The sequence below is a fragment of the Ammodytes marinus genome, assembly GCF_949987685.1.
Source record: "Ammodytes marinus genome assembly, chromosome: 1".
Classification (NCBI taxonomy): Eukaryota; Metazoa; Chordata; class Actinopteri; order Uranoscopiformes; family Ammodytidae; genus Ammodytes; species Ammodytes marinus.
In genome coordinates, this window is record NC_137230.1 from 9,289,412 (window position 1) to 9,300,383 (window position 10,972).

A 10,972-nucleotide genomic window follows, 5' to 3' on the forward strand; every position below is an offset into this window, starting at 1 on the left:
ATTACAGCCCTGGACTAAAAAACAAGCACAGGACTGCGTTCGTAGGAGTGTGTGGCTTCAAGTACCAATATGATAATGAAATACAATCCAGGAAGTGCAGTTTGATGAACAAAGTGAAGTATTACCCATGAGGTCGCTTTCTCAGCAGAGACATTGATAATGCTACATCATTCTTTGCAGAAGAAAGATGCTTTGTAAAGAGAGGACACATACTGTCAGGCCAGTCAACTAAATAGTGTTTCCTGATCTGCATCCATAGTAGCCCATTTCTGGTCTGTCCCTAACAACACCAAAGGAACACTATATTACCCCCAAGCAGTACAGGCACACGTCATTAATGTTTTGTTTATGCTGCACAGCTGACCGGCTTCTCAAACAAATTGATACGTTTGAGATTTCAACCATATTTCAGTTCTGATCCAATTCTGATATATGGGTTTTGGATATTGGTCGATATAATCCGATATCATACATTTTATAATTAGTTTTGTTGGTGGTGGTATTATGTGTAAGGCTTAAGGAACACAGCAAAACAAATATCCACTAAACAAAAAGCCCTATAACATAAACTGCTGGCTGGATCGGTGATATAAGAGTCGATAATGAACGATATTGGATCAGCTCCGTCCCAACCCTATTGAGTTGTATGGATAGTTAGTTGTCAGATTGATCTCTGGAGTGAAGAGGTTAACCTTTAACAGTATGGTCAAAGGTTAAAAGCCTACAAGTAGCTGCTATTGTCCAAGTGTTCTTCAGCAAAACATGGGAAGAGTGACCCCTCTCTTGTCAAAGCACCAGTTCCCAATAACTAAAACTACTTTTTCTTAGGCGACAGGAATTACAGCCCAATCCCCACACACCAAATTCAAGTTATCTGCTGATGTTGGTGCCAGTTCACTGTTGTTTCAACTTGCAACATTTCTAAGAACCCATTTTCCAGGAGCCAAGGAGCCATATCATTACGTCACTGTCGGTGTGCGTCTCTGCGCAGCGATACAAGCATCAACTTCCAGAACAGCAACAACGCTGGACCATATCCAATCTTTACAAGGTGGTCACAAAGGTTTAATTGGGGTTGTTGGTCAAGATAATCCCACCCGAAGCACCTGACATAGGAGGTTTTGGTTCTAGACCAGCAAAATGGTCCAGCTGCTCTGGAACCAGTTGACCTACATTATGTCTGTCCGTCAGGGCCATTCTTGTGAGCACAATATCTCAAGAACGCTTTTAGGAATTTTCTTTAAATTTTGAACAAATGCCCACTCTAATTCAAAGATCGACTGTTTAGATTATGGAGGTCAAAGTTCAAAGTCACTTCGACCTCATGCCTCATGAACTAAATATCTCGAGAAATGCTTTGCTGGATTTTCGTCAAATTTGGCACAGGCTCACACTTTGATTAGAGGATAAACGGATGACCTTTTTGCAAGTCAAAGGTCAAAGTCACTGTGACCTCACGTATTGTGAGCGCAATATCTCAAGTTTTGAGGGATTTTCTTCATACCTTACATATTGTCAAGTCGCATTGACCTCGTATATTGTACCTTCTTTAAAGCATTGCTTGGTCAAGAGTGTAAGCCTGTGTCATACCTGCCTTCACAGAAACAAAACGTCAACACAAGAAATGAAGCAATTTTTTCACATATTTAGATATAAAAAAGGGGAACCAGAGTTGTTGCCTGAGCTAAATTGGAAGGCATGGGAACAAGTGATGCATAATTTACCATTTAAAACTCTCTGGGTAAAAAGGTTCTACTTTGGTTCACAGCCCCCCCCCCCCCACACACACACACACACACACACACACACACACACACACAACCAACCCTGTGCATGCATGTATACCCACAAACACACTCCATTGGTGAAACAATGCAGCTAAACACCCTCAGATGAAACTCCCCCTTGTTGACCCTGGATGTCCTCCTTAGGGATAAACAGTGAAGCTAGATGAACGAGGGAGGGGCTCCATCACTTGAGCAGTTTGAAGAATAAAGTATTGGGACGGAGACAGGGGTCTATTTTTGCTTTCCACTGACGCGCTGCCAGACAGTATTTCATATAACCACAACACAGAAGTGCTGGAGGTATGCTCCATGAAAAATGGATGTGGCTGGTACTCTGCAGGCTGACTGAATAACACAGATGAGGCAAAGGCTGAGGGGAAGATGAAAGCCTTTAGAGAGGCAAACAATCTGACCTGGTCCAATCAACATCTCATTTGTGGATGTGATGCGTCTTTGTTTGTACTGCTCAAATCATTTTGAAGGGTTTTTCTACAAATGTGGCTTGAACATCGCTGATATGAATTCAACCACCCAGTAGCTTTCAGCTTGAAAGATCATTAAAGATTGATGTAATCTAATCTACTGCAATATACAGTGCAGCTTTGGGAACGAGGGAGCGCTGACGTTTGGACCCAGCCATGAACTGTTATGTGGCTGCCGAAGAAGGCTGTCGGTTATATAAAACTGCTGTAGCAAAACAACATTTATCAAAGCAGGTTTTCATCGGAAAAAGTTGAATTTGTTTTTGGTGTAACAGCAAGAACAGCTAGATATTTAGTTCTATGCTGGAGCCCGAGGTATTATGAATCAATCCCTGACAGAGGGTCTATGAGGTGAATAGACACAAGGTCAGGTAGAGCCAGGATGTTTGGTAAAGTATCTTATACTTCTTCTTCTGCCTTTGCCTTATGTCTGTCTGTCTGTCTGTCTGTCTGTCTGTCTGTCTGTCTGTCTGTCTGTCTGTCTGTCTGTCTGTCTGTCTGTCTGTCTGTCTGTCTGTCTGTCTGTCTGTCTGTCTGTCTGTCTGTCTGTCTGTCTGTCTTGTCTGTCTGTCTGTCTGTCTGTCTGTCTGTCTGTCTCTCCCTCCATCCTGGCGGAGTCCTCATAAAGGTTAATAATTGAACATGTGCCGGGAAAAGAGATGGAGGGTGGATGGGTGGGGGGTGTCAGGGGGGGAGGGGGGAGCTTTTCAAAGTGTGTGTGTGTGTGTGTGTGTGTGTGTGTGTGTGTGTGTGTGTGTGTGTGCGCGTGTGCGTGTGCGTGTGTGTGTGTGTGTGTTTGTCTGCTGTGCCTGGTACACTGTTGCACTTTGAAATATTAATGTAGACATTTTACATTTTAGCCATTTGGCTGACTGTAATCCGGAGCCTCTCGCAAACGAGTGTGAAAGCAGAAGGAGCTCCAGTTCATAGATCAGCTGCATTACCAGTGAACCATAGAGAGGAGACAATGCTTCACTTCATAACAGAGAACAACACTGATCAACTGAACGGAAATCCAGCAGGTTTCAGGTGGGACACCAAGAAACACTTGCACTATGGTACCTGCCAGACACTGTGTCGGTTTTTCACACTGTCTCAACACAGATTCAACTAATGCTAATACAATTCTTGATTCAGGTTATTATCCTCTCTGCTCCATTTTAGAAAAATGGATACAAAGTTTTAAAATGGCAACAGACCAAGACTAATCGACTGCAATGTTCAATTCATGCCCACTTGTTGACAATGTTGGCATGAATGATAGTGTTGTCAATAGCAACAGTATTGATGTCCCAGTTAATTAAAAAGGGAATACTCTGTACACTTTATGTAGTGAAATTGAACAGACGCACGAACCTATGAGACCATAGTGACAACAACTGAGCTGAATGAATCTCACTGGGTCAATACCACCCACACCTGCTCCTTGTTATCTTTTCCATTGCTCCCCAGCTACATTCATTTCCCCAGTGTACTGTTCTCCAGTGGCATTGATCACTCGTTGATTGCTTATCTCTCAGCTTTCCTGTTGACTGACACACATGCGCCACAGCATTGCCTTCTCATTTCCTCCTATATGTGTGACTGACCACTCTCTCTGTCATTATCTCTGTCACACATTCTCAATCTATCAAAATTACAATCTTATTTTGAACCAATTTCCATTCATTTTGCATTATCAATTAGATGTTCTGAACACATCTTATTTTCAATTAAGTATTTACCATAAACAACATCTATTTTGGGTGTTAGAGATTCTATCACGCTGCATGCTGCAATTAATTCTGTGTTTACTCTCAAAATCAAATCGCATTCATTTGATGTTAAGACACGACACATCTTAGTGCCAAATTCATACTTGATTCTAAATCCAAGCAGGTTTTGAGTATGCAATATGTTAAGAGTAAATATACTCAAAACAGTCAGCATGTAAACTAAAAAAACATTTACATTTTTTGAATGTGCTGTTGATGGACACTATTCTCCCGCAAAACCGTGCAGAAAAGAAAACGAGTGAAACAGCTCCAAGGAACACATAAAAAAAATATATGGTAGTTCAATCCTTGGTAAATCATATTCTTAAATGTGCTTATCATCAATAACACACGGGACAGTTGGCACTACAATGGCAAAAAGGTTTGATAATGGCATTACATTAAAAGTTAAGGACCACAGGGGGCGCCCTTAGCTCAGTTGGTAGGGCGTCCCCCCCATGGGCCTCAGCCAGCAGTGGACCCGGGTTCGATTCCAGCCCGCGGTCGTTCTCTGCATGTCACTCCCCTCTCTGCCCCATTTAAACTCTGTCTCTACACTATCAATAAAGCATAAAAATGCCAAAAAATATCTTAAAAAAAAAAAAAAAAAAAAAAAAGTTAAGGACCACCAAAGTATTACAATTTTCCATGGGGGAATTTGGTAATGATTTTGCTACCAAATTCCATGGTAATCCATCCAATCTGGCCCGGTATTTCAAGAAGTGGACTGTCAGACCAGATTGACATCATAGCTAGTTTACAACATTTAATAAACTAGCTAAAAAGGTCAGAGCATGGCTATCCCCTGAGAACATGTGCTCCATTTGCAGTCCATTATTTGACAAGACATTCTAAAGATCTCAAATGTCAAACCTGTTATGGAAATAAACCCCACAGTCAAATGATCACTAACATCAGTAGGACTCATTCTATGTGGAAATAACATCACTTAATTCGACAATAAACACTCTACCCTTTAAAGTTATCTTTCTGTTCCCAGCGGGTTTCATATCTGATCATTACTTATAACAAACAGTTGTATGATGCTACCAAATGTGGTTGCTCTTTGAAATGGCACACACTTAGACTAAACACAAACGTGATGTGTCTGCATCGCCATCTATTGTTGGTTAACAATGGAAAAGAAAGTTTTACATTTCTATTTTTCCAATCAGCATTTTGAATTATGTTTAAATGAATATTTCAACACTTTCTATTTTTAGCTTGTAGCCTCACTCTTGGGTTCAAGACAAGGCAACAGAAATCATATATATTTGACTGTGCGTGCATTTCTTATAAAGAAATGGCCATGGCTCGCTCATCACTACAGGGACTGCCCGTAAAGGCTCTCTAATCAACGCGGTGAAGTTAGTTTGAAGTTGGATATTCGACAGACATTCGTCAGCTAAGTCTTCTTGTCTCCAGTATTTTTGGTAAGCTAACGAGCATGAGCACCACTGGCCATATCTTCTTTCGAAAATTCACAGACATTTAAATAAATGGTTTCTGTCACCATGTGTTGAACCCTGGAGTGAGGCAATCTAAAAAAAGATATATTTTGTAACTATTCCTTTAACATCAAACTCTAACTACTGTACTTCATATCTTCGCTGTATTTGTCTTTTTCTCTCTCTCTCCCCCTCTGTCCATCCATCCATCCATCCATCCATCCATCCATCCATCCATCCATCCATCCATCCATCCATCCATCCATCCATCCATCCATCCATCCTTACATCCATCCATCCCACTGTGAAAGTCACTTCCTCTTTAACATGCTTCACATGTTTCATATAGAGCTGACATGACATGAGGTCCGGCCGTCCCCCATCCCCCACCTGCGCCCTGCTGCTTGTCACTGGTCTGGACTGACTGACGGCTGCTGTAAGGCCTGAACTAGCTCAGCCCGTGGAGAGATTAAAGTCGGCAGGGAAAGAGGATTTACTCTCTCCACTGTTTTCTCTCCTCTCACACACACTCTCTCTCTCTCTTCCAACCCAACTCCTCTCCCTTCATGTCTTTGTCTTACTTCATCCCCTATCAGTCTCCACGCCCTCTCTGTCTATGAATGCATGTCCAGGAAAAAAATTTAAATTACGATGCTATGTGCGTAACAATCCAAAATATCTACATCGAACTATAATGTTTCATCTGTATCTGACTGATGTAACACAGTAATGATTTCATTTGAAGGCTGATACAGCTGGCGTCATTTGAGACTCTCCGAGGTCAAATAATCCGTCTCAGAGCAGGTGATGCATTTTACAGTAACGGGAACTAGGGCTGGATAGTCAGCAATAGAAAAACAAATATGGCCGTGCAATCTTCCCACGCAGGATAAGGACAAATGGCAAAAAAAAAACATAAAGAAACACCACAGCAATGGTTTAATTTCATCAAAGGCATATGAGCAACAATTTTAGGTGTAGGAGTACAAGGACTTCAATAGACATTAAAAGAACACCAATTAATTATTGATAAGAATATTAAAAGCATTTATCCTAAAAGCTGTTAAAAGGGAGATGTGGAAAAGGGATATGATCTCAATGAGCAAAAAGTGCAAAAAAGCTTAATAGATTTCTTGAGTATGTAGATGTAATCATGTAGCATTCTGTGTAGAGGTTTTATATGAGGTGTGTGAGATGCTAGGACCAAACTACGGTGATGAGGTTTACTTATGTCATACCACGATAACTCCAAAGAGTATGCAATGCTTGGTGGATGTGCCTTTTTTTTTTCAAGCTGAGCTGATGTGTTTCGTTTAAATAGTTGTCTCTCTTTCCGTCTTATTCATTAGCATTTAGTGTGACAAAAATAAGATGGACATTTTTGTTGTTGTTATTGTGTTTTATAATTGGACCAAATCCCCATCCGTCTCACTAAAGAGTGAAAAGTCCAGCTGCCAGTATGTGGACTACTATGTCTCTGTATTTCTTTGAACAGAATTATTGTTTTCCGTGGACTTTCTTGTTCATCTCTGTTCGCCTCCTACCTTTTCTGTCACCGCTATAACTTCAACTTTTCCTTTCCCACAAAGCTACATGGTTACAGCACACTGGACAGGCTACCGTATCATGTCATGTTGCGGAGGTCATGCGAAAGTAGGCGAGGTTATTTTTATGGTATGCATGGATGGAGAGTAGTGGAACAGAGCAGCATACAGTTTTGGCACAGGGCTCCAGAAGGGGGACTGGATTAACACTGTCATAGGCTGACATGATTAACACACAGCTACACGGCCCTAATCATGGAAGAAGCCAACGGCAAGCTATTTCAGGCAACAAAGAAAAATCCTGTCGGAGCATACAAATGGAAAATTCCACTCTGAAAAACTAAAAGCTGGAAACACCAAAGACTGCATGCCTTTGTATGGAGAAGGCACTGTTAGAGTGATAAGTGATGGGAAGACAGTGTTCTCACTTTGGAACTATTTCACCTGTTGGTACATTATAATGAACAACTAATAATGGCATACGGATATGACTGACAGATGAAATACACTATAGGCTGAGGTTTTCAGTCACATTCATATAGGATTTATACATGGTATGTTATCAGTGTGTATGTTGATGCTTACAGTAATGCACTTGACATGCAATGATTGTTTTGGACTTACTGAGTGACCATATGCAATGTTTTAACATGTGAGTAATCAGTCTAAATAGGATGTCATATTGAACGTAACACTGACCTCTGATGGGACCAGCAGATGATGGGACTACAGGTCAGGGTGAGGTGCCTGTTATCTTTTAGGTGGGGTTTTAAGGCAGCAGAAAAATTAAGTTCCTAAACTTTACTTCAATCTCCCTTCATCAGCCATACAAGCCAACCAAGAACACACTCCTCCTATCTCATATATTTTTCATACTTTCTGCTTATCTCTGATGAGGTTGCAAGACTTTGCTCTGAAATCCAGCGATACAGTCGCCAATCAACCACAGTCTCATCAACAATACCGGAAAGGATCAAACTAAGGAATTGTATTCAGATAAGATGACTGCAACATACCTCCATCACAGACAGTTTACTAAACCATAGAAACAAGATTCTCTAGGTTTGGGTTCTGGTCGAATCAATCTAAAGATTCATTTCTACAAAGATTCTAGACTCAGAAAAGACTGCAGCATGTTCACTTGAAATAAACAATGTTTGTGAAGGAAATAGGACATCAGGACACTGGGATTCTCTGTCAGGGAAAACCAAACCAGGTCAGCCTGTCAGTGGATCTTTTGTATGTTTCTGTCAGATTTATTGATGCACAAACCTCACTCTGGAGGATTATAAGCAGGTGAACTTTTCCATCTCTTTCTTGAATGCATTTGTTTTTTTGTGGATTAGTTAGAGACATATTAGGAAATGAGACGCTGGGCCCAGAGAGCATTTGCATCTCTATTTCTGTAATGCTCCTTTTCTTTGTATAATTGCGAGCACAGCTGGTTGTGTTTAATTGAACAGCACAAAAAGCCAGTGGGCTGCTGGAGGGGCAGCAATTCTATTCCTATTGAACATGCATGAAGGAGCAGTGATGAAAACAGTGAGATGGTTTTTTTTGTTTAGACATCTCTTAGCGCAGCAGTGTTGCACTAGAATCACCAACGGTAAATGAGGTGATTGTCGTGATTTTGAATGAAAACAGGGCAGGAATCTCTGTTGAACAGTTAACACTCCCATATTCCTTCTCTCCCTCTCTCCCTCATCTATTTGCACCTGACTTGACATGACCTCCCTTCTTAATTTAGCACAGCACGAGGTAAACCAGACTGCTGCTGGAACTTTATAATCATGGCTTTATAATATCATCTGTAATTACACTTGCCACTACTAATTGCTGTGTGTGTGTGTGTGTGTGTGTGTGTGTGTGTGTGTGTGTGTGTGTGTGTGTGTGTGTGTGTGTGTGTGTGTGTGTGTGTGTGTGTGTGTGCGTGCGTGCGTGCTCGGGGGAGGTTAACATTTGTCTCCACTCAAAAGCTAACATCATCACACAGGGAGAAGTGGTTGAAGGACAAGAAGGAGAGCAGCAGGGCAGATAAAGACGTGAGGGTGTTGCAGTACGGCTAGTTGCCTGGAATTGTTGGGTGCCATTTGCGGTGTTGTAAAATCTGGACGCCTCATGGCCGACATGACAAAACTAGTGAACACTTTCACAATGTGCGCGTTTCATAAAGCCAATCTCTCAGTCAGCTGCTCTGCATGTAATCGGCTAATTAACTTTTCGGGGGATCCCAAAATGAATATCCAATCACAAGAGAGAACGGTACAAACCGACTCCCGTCTCACTCATGGTCTCACTGCCGGTGCACGCCAGAGCGACAGATAGGCGAATGTTTATGCGCCTACAATGGCGGAGCAGATAAAAATCCTTCCCAATGTCTGTTTTGATGGTTTGTATCATGTTTTATCACACTTATGGATCTGAGATGATGCTAGATAACTTGCTGCTTGAGAAGCATTAATGTGGTGATGTAGGGACGAGCGAGGAGACTGCTAACTGCACTCACTGGCCCTCATTTATCAAACTTGCGTGGAAACTGGTGCAGATTCTGGCGCAAATACCTCCCTACGCCAGGTATCGCGTGGGATTTATCAAACAGTCGTATCTCGCCAATCTCGGCGTACGCCAGGCCATTATTGATAAATGCGGCGGCTGAAAACAATCGTATCACGCCCCTATATTTTCTCAGTTTAGAGGCCTCGCCCAGAGGTTTTACGACATGGATACGTGCATTACGGCACAGAAGAGGAACTTCTCTGAAGTAGAAATTGACAGAATAACAGCGAAAGTAGAAAAAAAAAGAGTTTCATTTCGGAGCATCACAAGCGGCATCAAAGAACGACAGAAGGCAGCAGTTAGGAAGGAAATTACTCCTGCGGTCAACAGCGTTGATGTTGACAACAAACTATCTTCAGAGCTCAAATGCTATAAAACAGCATATACAATTATATGTCGCCATTTCTTTACATAGATGAAGAAAAAGTGGTCTGACTCAAAAATCGCCACTAAAAAAAGTGTGTTGCTGTTCTGAAATGCAACCAACGTGCGGGCATAATATAAGTGGTAGAGGAGAAAAAGACGGACCAACTGTCCGATAATGGTCCCCAGAAAAGAAATACACGTCTGCAGAGATTTGAATGATTAAAATGTATTGGCCCTTTTAGATAGCACTACTCAAAAGGGGTTTAAAAACTAAAAATACTGTAATGTATGACAGCATGCGCTTGGCACGAGTGGTCAGCCCGGCCGTCAGCTGCACAAGCCGACCCGGTAACGATCAGCTGTGAGAGCGCCCACTGTCCTGCTGAGCTGCTCCACTAGCAGATCGGAAAAACGTGCCGGTTAACGGTGGAAATAAATCGCTCGCTTAAGCGATCAATGACACATTAAAAGAGGAACTAACATCTAAAAAGTGTGTCAAATAAATAAAATGTTAAGTTGAATATTGTGCCGTGTATTTTTTATCATAAAGAGCAGTGTAGGCCTACTACATATTTAATACTTAGGCTAACATTTTGAATGAATGCAGCCCCCATGCCTCAGTGTCCCCCCAGCTGCTCCAAGTCGAAGATAACTGCCCTTACGCAGTACCATGCAGCGCTCCTAAGTGGCCGGTGTGCGCACTATTGAATCAGCTCTCCTACTCAGTTGCACACCATAAGCTGCACAATTTTAAGTGATTAATATCTTTATTTCGGTCTGAGCAAACACTGCATTTGTATTACCTTCTAATAATTGTCCAACAAAGTCATCGGCTACCCGGCACAGCCTGCACTGCGAGTCCATGCTGTTTACAAACTTGCGTACACGAGCTGAAAGCTGGCGTGGGATTTGAACGTATCCTACGTTCACGTCCATATTGATAAATGCCGAGATTTGCGTGGAAATGTACGTACACCCATTTTTCTGGTCTACGCACGGTTGATAAATGGGGGCCACTGACAGGAAGTTAGCTAA